The sequence below is a fragment of the Dipodomys spectabilis genome, unplaced genomic scaffold (genome assembly GCF_019054845.1).
Source record: "Dipodomys spectabilis isolate Male_0828 unplaced genomic scaffold, ASM1905484v1 ptg000365l, whole genome shotgun sequence".
In the NCBI taxonomy this organism is placed as follows: Eukaryota; Metazoa; Chordata; class Mammalia; order Rodentia; family Heteromyidae; genus Dipodomys; species Dipodomys spectabilis.
In genome coordinates, this window is record NW_024871042.1 from 2,051,134 (window position 1) to 2,066,596 (window position 15,463).

Below are 15,463 nucleotides of genomic sequence, written 5' to 3' on the forward strand. Positions count from 1 at the left end.
GCCATTTAGCCATTTCCCATGCCTTGTGAAACCTTAAAATATATAAGCCATTATCCTAAACTCTGGAGATATAAAGGTACATGCAAAATACAAATACTCTACATCAACAAAACTGATATAGTAGGGAGATCTAGATCATGACAATTAACAAAATATCACTCATCTATAATCTTCAATGAGCATCAGTGAGGATTTTTTAATAATAAAACATTTTTATCCTATTCCTACCTTTTAAAATCTGTGTAAATATCCCAGTACAATTGGAATAAAATTTTACTGTACCCCACAAAATCCTCTGCAATATGGTCTCTGTTGCCGCTCTACCTTCACTGCACAGTCTCCTTCCTTCCTTCCTTCCTTCCTTCCTTCCTTCCTTCCTTCCTTCCTTCCTTCCTTCTTTCCTTCCTTCCTTTCTTCTTTCTTCCTTTCTTTCTATTTTCTTCATTCCTTTTTTCTTCCCTCCTTCACTTTTCTTTCCTCCTTTCTTCTTTTCATTTCTTTCATTTTTGGTTTTCTCTTTTGCCTTTCTCTCCCTTTCTTTCTCTTTTCTTTCCCTCCTTCTTTCATTTCCTTTCCCCTTTCTGTTTCCTTTCCTTTTTCCTGTCCCCTTCCCTTCCTTCCCTGGTACTGTTTTTTTTTTTGGGGGGGGTTGTTGTTGTTTTTTGTTTTTTGTTTTTGTCGCTGTCCCTCAGCTCTTCAGCTCAAGGCTACCACTTGAGCCACAGTGACACTTCTGTTTTTCTGGTGGTTTACTGAAGATAAGAGTCTCAGGAACTTTCCTGCCTGGACTGGCTTTGAATCATGATCCTCAGATCTCAGCCTCTTGAGTATCTAGGATTACAGTCTTGAGCCACCAGTGCCAGGCTTGGTACTGGTTCTTGAAGTCAAGTTCTAGAGTCTTCACTTGGCTCAATGCTAGAGCTCTACAACCATAACTTCAACTCCAGTTAGGGCTTTTTGCCAGTTAAATGGAAATAAGAGTTTTACACACATTTCTACTCTAGCTGATTTCAAATTGGGATCCTTAGATCTTAGCATTTTGAGTAGCTAGTATTATGTATGAGAATGAGCCACCAGTACCAAGCTTGCAACCCTTTGTTAAATCTTAAGAATATTGGAAAATAAACTGAAGGTTGGCTCTAGAGGTGCCTTCTCTAACAATTATATCTTAAGTAGCCCACATGTGACCTCTCCACACTACACACATACTTTTAATAGTGACCTTGGACCTTGGAACTCATTCCTTATTTAACTTCCTTTATAGAACTAGCAGCCAAGTAAAGCCATTGTCTTTTACATTAAATATGTTTATTATCTACCTCTTCTTAGTAGAATTTGGAGCACAATCTATATTATACTTAGCATCTTTTCCAGGCACCTTAAAACCCTTATAAATTAAACGCTTGATGGCTGAATGGATGAATAATATGAATGATCATATTTCAAGACAAAGAGAGGGGGAGTAGAATGATATCTAGTATAGACTAAGTGGGTAAAGAACTTCCCTAAATGATAAGAGTACCTTAGCTGAGAGTTGATAGATAAGCAGGAGTTAGTCAGATAATAGCAAGGAGTTTTTCCTCTAGACAAAAGAGGTCTGGAAGCTGGGTGCTGGCTGCTCACACCTGTAATCCTAGCCACTCAGGATGAGTTCTGAGGATTGCAGTTTGGAGCCAGTCCAGTAGACTTTTTTTTTTTTTATAAAGAAACCATTAAGACATTTATTTATATAAATGAACAAAGTTATGTAGATGAATCATACAAAAAATATGGAACGCTTCATGAATTTGCGTGTCATCCTTGCGCAGGGGCCATGCTAATCTTCTCTGTATCGTTCCAATTTTAGTATATGTGCTGCCGAAGTGAACACCAGTCCAGTAGACTCTTATCTCCAATTAACCACCAGAAAAGCAGAAGTGGCTCAAAGTGGCAGAGCACTATCCTTGAGTGAAAAAGCTCAGGTACAACACCCAGGCCCTAAAGTTCAAGTCCCCATGGCCATCACCACCAACAACAGAAGAGGTCTGGAGATTGAGAAGGGGCTGGCATGCACAGAGAACTATGAAGTGATGTTGAGACTATGCAGAATCCCTTCAGTTCATAGGAGATGGCTGCATGAGGAGCTTAATTTGGACCATATCAGGAATGCAAATGTCTAAGCATTCTGTGAAAGGACACATGCTTTGTGTGTTGAGCTCCATATTTATGCTCTTCGTTAGATTATAGACTGAACAAAATCAGTGGTTGTCATCCACCTTGTCAATTTTTCACATGTACCAACCAATATTTGAGGTTGTCTAGATTATACTGAGACATAAAAGTATAGGAATAATTCATGCTCCATTGATGCTCTGTAATAGTTACTTTGAATTAATATGGAGGATGGATCTGCACAATAAACTGTCATGCTCTAAAGCCTTTCATGGTACAAAAATACCATCTTGACTATAAAGGAGGCCCAGGAGTGACCTTGTAGAAATAAAGATAACATTGGAAGTAATCAAGGAAAACCAAAGAAATATCTAGCATAGTGCATATAAAAAATGAAAAATAACTCACCTGAAAAGTCTGTATCCATACAGGAATCATCAATTCTTAAATGTCTATATTCTAGTTCCAAAGATTAGTCTTCTTTAGATAGAGTTCTAGCAGGATATTCAAACACATCTGTTTGAATGACTAAATAGAAACTAGGTCTCAGTGATTAGAATTGCACTATTGAGCCAAGCAACCTTGTGTGCTTTCTTTTTGTCTCCTCAGTGTCAGAAAGATATCAGGGCTTGATTGGGCATCATGCCACAGATTATTACCTCTTAGGCTCACATTATTTACAACAAGCTGAAACAAAGAGGCTTAGAACTTGATTCTGACTAATGTGATGGAAAAATATGAATAGAATGGAGAAATGTTATACTATTAGGGAGAACATTTGATATATTCCTTTAGAATGTAAACAGATTTATATTACGTAAAATATCTCAACACTTCTTTTATTTGGTTTATTTCTCTTTTGTGCAGAAGGCTCCATTTTCCCCATGTATGTTATTACGTTTTATGTCTTTAGTGAAGAACATAACATTTACTGCAGAAACCATAAAAATTAAGAAATCCAACTTGTCCTAGCGCCTCAGGGGGCTGACATGGGAGGATTCAAAGCTACACTGATAAGAAAAGTCCATGAGATTCTTATTTTCAATTAACCAGCCAAAAAGCCAGAAATGGAGCTATGGCTCAGTTGGTACAGCACTACCCTTGAACATAAAAACTAAGAAACAGCATAGAGGCCCTGAGTTCAAGCCTGGCTCATACACACACACACACACACACACACACACACACACACACACACAATCAACTAGACTCAAAGCTACCCAGACAATCCTAAAACATTAATGTTACCATATGTTCATTCATCTGACAAACTGCTGCTTACAAGACTTGTTACTATTTAGTATCACTTTTGTGTTGAAAGTTCATGAAAATGACAAATTTTCTGTCCAGTCATGTTATATTTACAGGTCAATCGATTTCTTATGAAAAACTGAAGGAATTGAAGCAAGTGTTTTTCTTTGTCACAAGCCATCTGAGTCGAATTATACATGTTATCAATTTTTGACTATTAGAGTACACTGATATTGCTAATACACTAATAATGTTCACATGGGAAAGAAACTGGCCACATATTCCACAATTGTAAAAAAAATGCTTGTTTTACAAGCTGCTTTAATTGCAAGTTTTTGTCTTCCATATTCATGTTGTTTGTGGCAATATATTTGAAAGTTAAAATTCCAAGTGGGTGGGAAGGAATATTCTCAAGCAGAAAATAAAATAATCATAACAAAGTATAAAACAAGTAGAAAAGAGAAAGATTAGTCCCTCTGCCTTGATAACTGTAACCAATGGAAAACAGAGTAGAAAAAAAGGAAAAAAGAAAGAATAGAGGACAGATAAGAAGAAAAACAGTCACAAAGATGTTATTCATACCATCTTCAAATTACTTAAAAATTAATATTTCATAGTGGTCCAGTGAATTTCATGTTACTGGTATCTATCTAAAAACTCTTGTGCTTTTATCCATTAATAGTGGAAACTTTTACAGCTAGCAAAAGTTACCTGGTCTGTGGTAGGCTGTCAGTGCCAAGTATTTGACACCTATTGAAATCTTGTCTTCAACCAATGATCCTCCAGGGTATAAATATCTTAGATCCTCCTCTCTTGGTATATCAAGATCCTACAGGCAGTTTTTAACATCCTTTCAACATTTAGCCCCAATGGCCCATTGTACAATAGGATTTAATAGTTCCTCCTCCGTATCCATTCCACACTCTTTCCATACTTCTTGAGATCATCTCTTAATTAACTGTCAGAATTTACATCCAAGTTTTAGGCTCAACTTCTAGGAGAACCAATATAAGGCAGTTGCACTTTCTGCTCATAGCACTTTATCTCTTTTTCTGTGGATTCTTTTCATTAGAATTATAGCAGGTCTATAGAAGTCTTAACAATAGACCTCTGTAGAGGTCTGTTGTATTTAGTTGCATCACCATGCTTAGCTCAATACTTCAGCGTTTCAGGGATGTTATCTTGCATATAGGCTAAATCTACAAGTGAAAGCTTGTGCCTTAGTAGAGCTCTTGCACATAATTGGTGCCTAGTAACTATTTTATCAGATGAAGTGTGATGATTATGCCCCTGCCTTGGAAAAGACCTTTATTCAACTCTTAATTGTGTCCAGAAAAATGGCATAATTTGTCCTGCCTCATGCCATCTGGTTGAAATTCATCTGCTTAAAGGGGTATTTCAGAAGAGGAGGTGGGCATTATTCCTTTTAGCACATCTGGGAATAACTCAACACCTATACCAACTTGCAAAATCAATCACTCTGGACACCTAACTCCCTTTCAGATGACAAGATTTGGCTTCCAGTGCCAGACAGGAATCTGAATGTTCAGTGACTCACTTCTTAGGAATTGTGAATATGAAAGAGGGAAGATTTTACCACTCAAAGTACAGCAAGGTGAGAGCTCGCCTGTGTTCAGAAAGTGCACGTAATTTATTTTATGGATACCCTCAAAAGTGTCTTAAAGCTTAAAGGATAATGAATCCATTAGGTTTCCACTTGGTTATTTGCCTCAAGGAGAAAATTCTGTGACCTACTTCAACTGAGGCTGTTTTTTTTTTAAAAACTGGAACCACAATTCCCCTTTCTTAAAATATAGTCTAAAACAAAACAGAGCTCCAGGTCTTTGTGCAGTAGCTGGTGTTCCCAAGATAATTCTAGACGCCTCCTTCTCTTAACTGTCCCTGTACCTAGACAGACAATAAGTGATAGAGACTAAACAAAACATAGGAAACATGTCACTTGAGAAATGTCTCCATGAACACAGTAATGTAAAAAAAATAAATGGCAGTGCTTGTCCAGATACCTGACAGCCTTAAAATTGTTTACTAAGCCAACAAGGAACTAAGGCAGAGATTTCCTAGAAAAAAGTATTTCCTCAATTATCTGTTTTATGATGTTTATGCGAGACTGACTTTTACGTTTGCAATCAACTTCCACAACTTTTCTTCCTCCTTTTATTCAGTTTGGTTTCATTTGGAAGATGGGATTCTAGATATTGACATGGTTTGTTTTCTTCATTGCATTCACTCATTACTAGATTCTCAAACAGAAGAGTATGTAAATACTTGAACAGAATATATGTATGGATGAATGTATGTAAATACTTAATCTGAACACCTGAGGAATTAATACATCAAGCTCACATTCAACCATAGGAAAAGCTATTTCCTCTCATAGTTTCTCTAAATATAGATAATAGATTGTAGCTAGCTCCTTGAGATACATACCTCTATACAGATATACCAGTGTCAATGTATTGAGAGGTGTATCTGAATCTAGAGATATATCTATTTCATGAATGCATGCATGTGATAGATAACAGATGATAGATAAATGATAGGATAGATATATATTTAAGAAACATACCTCTATATATAGATATCTATCTATATATAAATGTAGATATATAGATATAGATATATATCTAGATATATACTTATATCTATATCTAAATATAGATATAAATACATCTATTGATATAACTTTTATTTAGAAGTATATATTTTATAGAGCTGTCTTTCTTTTTCATGGATATTTATATATATGTATACACATGCAGGTATATATAGATTTCTACATAAATATACATATAATAGGTATGCCCATTTTACATGCATGTATGAATATATATACATATTCTATGTATGCTCTGATAAAGGTACATTTTCTAATGATTTAAATGAAGTATCGTGTTTTTTCCTACTAGATATTTGATATTTGTTCATTCAAATAAAATTTATCTTTATTAGTTTATCTTGCAGAGTTCATTGGGAGCAGAGGCTGAGACATTGGGGGTGATCAATTCACACATTGAGGGTTTGATTATCATTTCATACATGGGTATATGTAGCCAGTAACATTCTGTTCATTGGGATAGTTGAAGTACTGTGGGAAGATTTGATGGCTGGAAGATCAATATGTTGATGTATTGTAAATCTGGTAGATAATCCAATCTCTTTTCCACTTAGCATATAGTATTTCTTGTAAGGGGTTTCTACTCTGGCCTGCAATGACTTTTCTTTGCCAGTTCAAATCTACTCAATTTCAAGACTGTTCTAAAACTTGCTTCTCCATGAATATGTGTAAATCAGATTATTTATTGCAACTAATTACTTGTGAAACATTGACCTGTACTCCTCAAATGCTCATTGATTTATAATATTAACAAAAACTTGATTTTCATCATTTTCATGCCATAGAAACACACACATTGCAGTTACTCACTTAAACTTACTAGGCGTATATAGAACTCTATAATCAGAGACCTTCAAGTTAAGAACTCTTTTTAGTTCATCTCCTTTTATACTTGACAGACAAACTTATGCCTGATACTGTGATTGGTGATCTACCATTATTTCTATTCACCTCCAGAGATCAGAGCTTCCATTGCCCTGGGTCTATGTTAGGTATTAGGATGGTAAGTTCAGCCGCAAAGAACTGAGGTATATGAGAACTTGGACTTCTATGAACTTGTGGCCTTGCTGGAATAAGGACTTGAACCTATAGAGATGAGGGAATTTTGTAAAGATGCATTAAAAACCTGACAGTGATAAATTGATAAATTCTAATGGCATAGACGTTGTTCTAAAGGCTTAAATGAGGTACCATGTTTCTTGCCATGAATGTTCAATACCTGCTTATCCTGTCTCAGAAAAACCAGTGCTCATTACCTTATCTTATGGAGCTCATTGAGAGCAAAGTTGGAGCCTTTGTATGTTCCCAAGTGTATTCTCACACAGTGTGGGCTCAATTAACATTTCTTGTTATAGAATTTTATTGGTTGACGTTTGATCTGGTAATCCATGCCACATACTAAAGCCATCAGTCAGCTGGAGAAGCAGGGCTTCAAGTATTCAGTCCTCTTTTAATCAAAGCAAAGACAGAATTCTAATAAAAAGTATCTTTCTTCAAACCAATTTATAAAGCTCATTACTCAGCTGTAAGAATTGAAAAGATAAGCTGTGTTTATTTGGAATGCTGTGTGTGTGTCTGTGTGTGTGTGTGTGAGAGAGAGAGAGAGAGAGAGAGACAGACAGACAGACAGACAGAAACATTCTTGTCAGGTTCATTAAAAAATATTAGAATCTTTTTCCAAATTGACCAACTCTCTAAATGAATTCTATTAAAAAGTTATTTCTTCAGAGCAGACTGCTGTGGCAGGTTTTGCTGAGAAAAGCGGCTCTCTCCCCTGAAACATGTTGTTCATGTTTAGAAAATGTCTAATGACGCCAGTACATAATATCCAAGCTAAAGCTCTGATTCTCATTTCTGACACACTATTCTTCACCATGGCCTGAATCTATCAAATTCTGTTAATTCCTTCTTTGAAATACCTCCCACATCTGGGTTCTCTCCATCTGCAATGCCTGTGTCTTTGCTTAGGATACTATCCTACCCTTCTCAGACCACTCCTAGGCCCTCCTTCACAATCTCCCATCCCTATTCTTGCATCTTCACTAACCACTACATAGAGGCCAAGTGATCTTTGAAGAATTGCTGGTCTGGGAAGTGGAGGCATGGCTCAAGTGATGGAGTGCCAGCCTTGTGCAAAAACATTAAGCCACGGCCTGAGGATCAAAGTTCAAGCCACAGGACCAGCCCCCCGCACCCCGCCCCAAAAAAAGAAAAACATGCTGTTCTTAGTGGGATGTGTTCTTTCTCATGTTCTCTGTGGATCTCAGAAAATAACTTTGAAGCATTTCAGTGAGACCTGGCCTGACTCTGCCCCTTCTCTGGTCTTAATTTCTTTATTTTAAATGCCACGTACTAATTAACTTCTGAACCATTTATGCTTCTTCAAGGAACTGTGCTTTCATTTTCCTCAAAGATTTTCATGTTGAAGGTTCTTCTCTCTTCCTGCATTTCTTGGAAAAGTCCTGCTTATTGTTTTCAGGACTCAGGATGCATGATGTGTGTTTTATATTGTCTCCTGTGGGTTTTTCGTCTCTTTCTTCTCCAAGAGTGGCTTTAGTCTCCTAGATAAACACTCCTGGTTCAATGTTCCATGCTTATAGACTCTGCCACATAACCATCTATTCTTTAATGAAACCACCTGTTAACTTATTTATTCCTTCAGTGAAGTCAGAAACTATGGCTTTTTTAAAGTTATGCATCCCTAGAAGTACCATGTGCCAGTTCTACAAATAATTAGTGGACAAATAAAATCCAAGGTACACAAAACTAGTAACTGGAAAAATAGAAAGTCAAAATCCCATCTGGCATGCAATCCAGAAATCCTTCCTTTGCATATAAACTCAAAGGAGATGAAACTACCTGCTGAATATAACTTCATATTCTCCTTTATCTCCACATTATTCACAACAAGGTGAGACAAGGAAATCAACTACAAGTCTGCCTATGGAAGAATTGCTGAAGAAAATTTGGTGTTTATGTACATACATCACAGAATATTAACTTTTTAATATTAATAAGTTTTTTTATCATGAAAATACCATACGGAGCGGTTACAATTACATGAGCAAGGTAGTGAGTACATTTCTTATCAAGAAGATTTGTCATTTGCCCCAAATGGATAAACCTGGAGGATATTGTGGTATGTGAAATGAGTATATTGTATAGTATATTATGATCGCTCTTCTTTTTAAAAAGATGATATTTAGAGGTAGAGATTAAAACTGCACTTGCTAGAGGAAAGGATTGGAAATGAAAAAGCAGCAGATATATAGAATGATTAAGTCTAGAAATCTAATGTCCAAACTGAAAAACACAACTAATAAAATTATATTGTATTGGAGGTAGTGTTAAATAAGTACATTTTAGCAGTGCTTGCTATGGAAGAAATTAACTATAAAAGAAGCTCTACCACTTGAGCCTTACCTCTACTTCCTACTTCCTGGTATGGAAGTTCTTAAAAGATTGTTTAGTCTCTATGGAGTAGATGGCAGAGATAATCACTAAAGACCAACCACAGATGGCTCATGCCTGTAATCTTAGCTAATCAAGAGGCTGAGGTCTAAATATCACAGGTGAAAACCAGCATGGACAGGAAAGTCCGTGAGACCTTTTATATTTTTATTTTTTATTTTAAGTTTTTAATTTTTTATTGTGAAGATACCATACAGAGGGGTTAACCTTTTTTATTTTAAAAATGTATTTTGTTGTAAAGATGATGTATGGAGGGGTTGCAGTTACATAAGTCATGTAATAAGTACATTTCCTTTCAAACAGTGTTACCCCCCTCTCTGTTTTCTCCTACTTATCTCCAATTTACCAGCAAAAAGCCAGAAGTTGAGCTGAGCTCAAGTGGTCAAATACTAAGCTTGAGTGAAAAAGCTAAAGGACAGTACCCAGGCCCTGAATTCAAGATCCACCACTGGCACACACAAAAAAGTCACTAACTGAGACAGATACATTTAGTGGCTTCACTATACTATCAATTTACTATCTACATGTGTCATATACAATAAACTTAATTTATTAATTTTAAAAGCAGCAAGATCACTCTTTGGACAGATGTATTGATATGCTATCCATCACATGCCTCTCTGTCCTAGGAGGAGCTAAGCCGTGTGTTGAAGCATAAATGGCAGAGGCTCAAGTACTTCCACCAGTGACCCCTCCAACCCTTTCTTCCAGTTGAGTACAATCATGTGAAGATCAGGAAGTGTATGAGGCACTACTAATACATTTCCAACCCTGATACAAGCATGATATCTTCTTTATTTTGTCAGTTGTGGGGCTTGAGCTAGGGGCCTAGGCACTGTCTCTGAGCTCTTCAGCTCTACCACCTTGAGCCACAATGCCACTTCTGTTTTCTTGTGGTTAATTGGAGATAAGAATCTCACAGACTTTCCTTCCTGGGCTGGCTTTGAACAACAATCCTCAGAGTAGCTAGGATTACAGGTGTGAGCCATCAGTGCCTGGCCATATCTTTACACTAAATAAAATCCAGGCCCTCATAGTTCTTCTCGTGGAGATGAATTATACATATTTATATGTATGATGAAGCATGCCTGATTTTTTACAATACTGCATGTCTCAGTGTGGTGTCAAGACTTGAGTTATACTTTTAGTTAGAACATTTGGTCTAAAGGCATTGGAAAACACATGAAGCACACTGAAATTCTGTCACATAATTATTGCATGAATGCCTTGTCACTTTTAGTCAAGAAGCATTGGGGAAATGAGTATCCTCATTAATCATCAAAAACATCAGATTACAATTTAAGGATCAGGAAACTGGGGACAGGTAGGTCAAGTCAATTGGCCAGGATAATGGCACAAATTAAAACAAAGTCCAGCCAGTGAGAATAATCCAACTTGAATTCTGTAGTCCACTTCTGTGCCTTGGTGGCAGACGTTTACTAGAGAGCAGACCTAAAATTTGGGGTGTGTGTGTGTGTGTGTGTGTGTGTGTGTGTGTGTGTGTGTGTGTGTGTGTGTGTGTGTGTGTGTATGTGTGTGTGTGTGTATTGGACATAATGCGATAATAAAAATTATGTTAGTATTCACTAAGGCAAATGATACATATTACATTCTGAGTTTCTATTTTGAATAATTGGATTTTCCTTTCTTTTGTGGACATTTTCTTGAATAGTTTAGGGCTATGTAAGACCATGTTTAAAGTCATCAAGAATTATCTTTATTGAATAAGATTTGTAGCATGCAATAACAAGAGCAAAAGTTCCAATTGCAGTTTCCTGTTCTGCCTTTTAGTGTGTTTATAGAATAATCGAAGAACTAGTTAAAAGATGTCTAAGAAATGAACTTTGCTATTTTATATGTAAGAAATAAATCTTAAAACTATGATTGAACCAGGTGTCTGTAATTCTGGCAGGAGGCTGAGGCCAGGAAGATGATGTTTCCATGTTAACACTAAAAGTCCAGGCAACTATCTCAATTAATTAGCAAAAGGCAAGATTGAATGCCTGGCTCAAGCAGGTAGAGTGCTAGCCATGATCAAGCAAGTGGAGCAAGTGTGAGGTCTTCAGCTCTAGCTTCAGTGTTGGCAAGAAAGCATTATTTAAATACATTTAGTTTCGCTATTATTTGCTTAGTAATAAATTCCACACTTATTATTTGATTGAAATCCATTATATGCATGCATAAGAAGAACATAATAAAATCCATTTTATTAAAAAAATGCACAAAATATCTTTAAAAGCAGGAATAGATGGAGGGAGAATAGGAAATGGTAAAAGCAAGGGTGAATAAAATCAAAGTATATTATATGCACATATTGAAGTATCACAGTGAAATCCCACTTACAATTTGTATGCATTAGTAAAAAATGTGAAAGAAACATATAGTCCGGTAGACCTAACATATTTTTCATATATTTATTTTAAAATAGCAGACTATCTTGGAAAATTCAGTAGGGACTTCAAAGGGAGGAAGGAGAGGAGATTTTACAGATTAAGGGGGAGTTACAAAGTAGGAAAGAATACAAGAGTTATAATAAATAATAGAAGGAAAGCCACCCTTTCTGCTTCAGTCACAACTTAACATGCTGAATTACAGTAACTTCTCAGTATTCTACAATGCTCATTAAACAGGATTCAGCCAGTGTTTCCATAGGCCATGAACCAGCCAACACATTGCTTTCTGCTGTAACACCTTCAAATAAAGTGCTGAGTTAAAAATCCATTGCAGCAGAGAATGGCTTATGGCCTATAGACAATAGCTTCTCCAAATATATTCACAAGTGCCTCATAAATGCTTGCTTATGTGTTTTATTTAGAAACAACACGGATAAATATTTGAAAGAGCATTGCTAATGACAAAGCAAAAGTGAACTGTGAAATATCTCTAATGAATGCATTAAAATTTGTGCTGTTCAAACAGCGAGAGAGAGGGAGGAAAATGTAAAATAATAATAGGTGAGTGCTTTGTGATGTGTGTGTGTATGTGTGTGTGTGTGTGTGTGTGTGTGGCTATTTTGGACAAATGATATTTGCAGTGTAAGACTCATATCTGCTGAACAGAAAAGAGATGCATTCAAAAGACACATCTACTAGAAAAATCTGGGATTGTAATTTAGGTTTTATAGTCCACAAATGAAGAGATTGCTTTTAAAAGCATTACTTCTTCAATTTTTTTATTTCATTCCTTGATCAAATATGTCAGCCTAGGAAGAAAATGGTCATTTATTTCTTTTGAGAGCAGGAAGAGTAAGATTTACATTAAATAGCCGTCATCACAACATTCATAAGAGTTTCTATTTTATCAACATTCCTGGTTTGTGACTGCAATTTACTAAATCAGATTTGCATCTTTTAGTAACACAGAAGCTTCTATGTGGAAGATGGGAGAGTTGGGCTAGGCCCTGGACAGTCCCAAATGTACACAGGACTTTGTAATTGTCAGAAGATGCCCTCCTGTCAGATGGGGCCATGGCTTATTGTGAAAACAATCCTGTTAGTACTCCTGAAGCATATGAAGAGACAGCTCCACTTTATTAGTAAAATTACACTGGCCATGGATGACTGACTGTCTTGATCATTTGCAGGTCAATTGTGAAGCCATTGATAAGGGTCGCTGGGTATCTCAATCCAATTCAGCCATTAAGACAACTGGAGTAACTAGACTGTAAAATGATTGGTCTGGTTATTTCATAACAATGTAATTGGATCAACCACAGAGAGATCCAATTAATTGCTGAGCAATAGGTAGCTGTGGTGGTCTTTATGATAAGCTCAGCTATCAATGACAGACTTGGATTGACTGTAGAACTTCTTGATCAATTGTACAACTTGCTATTACCAAGCTAGAGATTGGGAAGAATTGATGGAATTTGGGGTGATTTTGCTGGAGTCACAGATGAATCAGACATCCAAAGTATATGTGTTGATTTTCTTAATTACAAGACATTCATGAGACATCAATGATAATAATATAAGACGTTGTAAGGTTGAGTTATTTCACCTAGCTTGAATAAGTTTCATTAGAAAATTCTATAGACTAGCATCAAGATATGTAGGAAATTGGTTTCTTACTAGCATCAGAGGGGAAATGTAAGCTTGAATGAACATTGTCTCTTCAGAATCAGAGAAAGAAAAGTATTCTTCCTTCACCTTTGCATGCTCAATCTCAGAACTCACTGTGCAGTTTCCACAGTCTATCTTGGAATTAGCAAGGTCAGTGATTCTTCCACTTTGCTGAGTGAAATGTGGTAGGAACCTGGCACTATATCCACCATTAAACTGTGTCTGGTATGAACAAATATTTGTTGAGTAAGTAAAGGAGTATGTTCTTCAAGAAATGCCTCTAGAATAGTTGATGCTAAATAGTTACAAAGAGATCTGTAAATATTGCACTTTTACACGTTTTAAGAAAATACATTTGTAAGACAGATTTTGAGGTGAGCTATGCCACCTGTGACTGCCTAGGATCATTTTCTTTTTTTATATATTTTTATTGTAAAGATGTTGTACAGAGGGATTACAGTTACATGAGTAAAGTAATGAGTACATTTCCTATTGAGCATTGTTACCCCCTCCTTTATTTTTCCTCTACCATTCCTTCCCTTCCCACCTCCCCAACTCTTCCCTCCTCCCACCACAATTTATAAAGTTTCTTTTCAACATAGTGTCTTGTATATCTCATTGTTACAATGGGTCAACCTGTATCCTTGTTTCAGCATTTTAGTATTTCCCTTTCCCTCCCCAAATTAGAAGAATGTATATACAAGATGCAGGCATTGGAATCAAATACAGTAACAACAGGAGTTATACCATGAGGGAAGAACATACAAAAGAAAGAAAGAAAAAAAAGCACATAGTATATTAACAACAATAGCCACAAAGCTAAAACCTCTTGTGTCCCTATCTTGGGGTTCATTTCACTTAGCATCATCTTAGTTCAAAGGAAAATGAGAAATATATAACTGACGGAGGTTTTTTGGTTTTTGTTTTTGTCAGTTGTGGGGCTTGAACTCTGGGCCTAGGCTCTATCCCTCAGCTCTTTAGATCAAGGCTAGCACTCTACCACTTGAGCCACTTCCAGTTTTCTGGTGGTTTATTGGAAATAAGAGTGTCATGGACTTTCTTGCCTGGACTGGCTTTGAACCGAGATTCCTCAGATCTCAACCTCCTGATAGATTACAGGCTTGAGCCACCATACCCCGGCAACTGATGGTTTTAAAAGATTAAAGGCAACCCTGTTTCCTTGTCTTGTCCCACTGGGCAGTGGAGTCTCTGCCTTTTTAATTTTTTCTACCTGAGAGGATCCTCTGATTGCTGTTCTAATGAGAGCCTAGACTTTAGGAGGACAGTGACCTCCTGTCTTCAGTGTTGAAAAGCTTGTTATCAGAACACTTTCTTCCAAAATACAGTCACCATGGTATGAAAAGCCCACAGCACTTGGAAAGGCCATGTGTAGATAGTCTGGTCAAAGGTCAAAGTTACTCACCTGCCAGATGACTAATAGTGAGACCTAAGCTCACCTCACTCAACCTACACATATTATATAGAAAAATCTTTATTTCTGTTAAGCACCTAAAGTTTTGAGTTGGCTTATTACCAGTAACAGATAGCATCAACAATGGCATTCATTCACTAGGATGAGAACTGTCAGAAACCCTTTATTGAGAATTGCCATTTCTTAGAAAGTGCACAGAGAGCTTTTTTGGTGTTAAAAACAAACAGTCTTTTCTTTGTGCCATGATGACCGATAGGAAATACTGAACTATGTGCATTGACACTTAACTAGAAAAATAAAAATTATTGTTGCAAATTTGTTCTTATCCCTTTCACAGAATTTTTAATGAATTTTATCAGACTTTCTCTTTAAATTTAACTTAATATCTTCTGTAAAAATTCTCCTCCATTCAGACCATACTATCAGCCAACCATAGTCCCAACAGTTCCAGTGAACTGTGTA

At 36.5% G+C, this 15,463-nt stretch overlaps 1 protein-coding gene and 1 non-coding gene across 2 annotated transcripts in view; one reads left to right on the forward strand and one right to left on the reverse strand.

The window, feature by feature from the left end:
• The window catches only part of Macrod2 (mono-ADP ribosylhydrolase 2), a 1,713,649-nt gene that overhangs the window by 1,551,293 nt on the left and 146,893 nt on the right, over positions 1-15,463 (forward strand). The gene's annotated exons all lie outside the window — the stretch shown is intronic.
• LOC122096176 lies at positions 1,764-1,870 on the reverse strand. Its single transcript, XR_006145267.1, has one exon. It is a non-coding gene; the product is annotated as a U6 spliceosomal RNA (small nuclear RNA).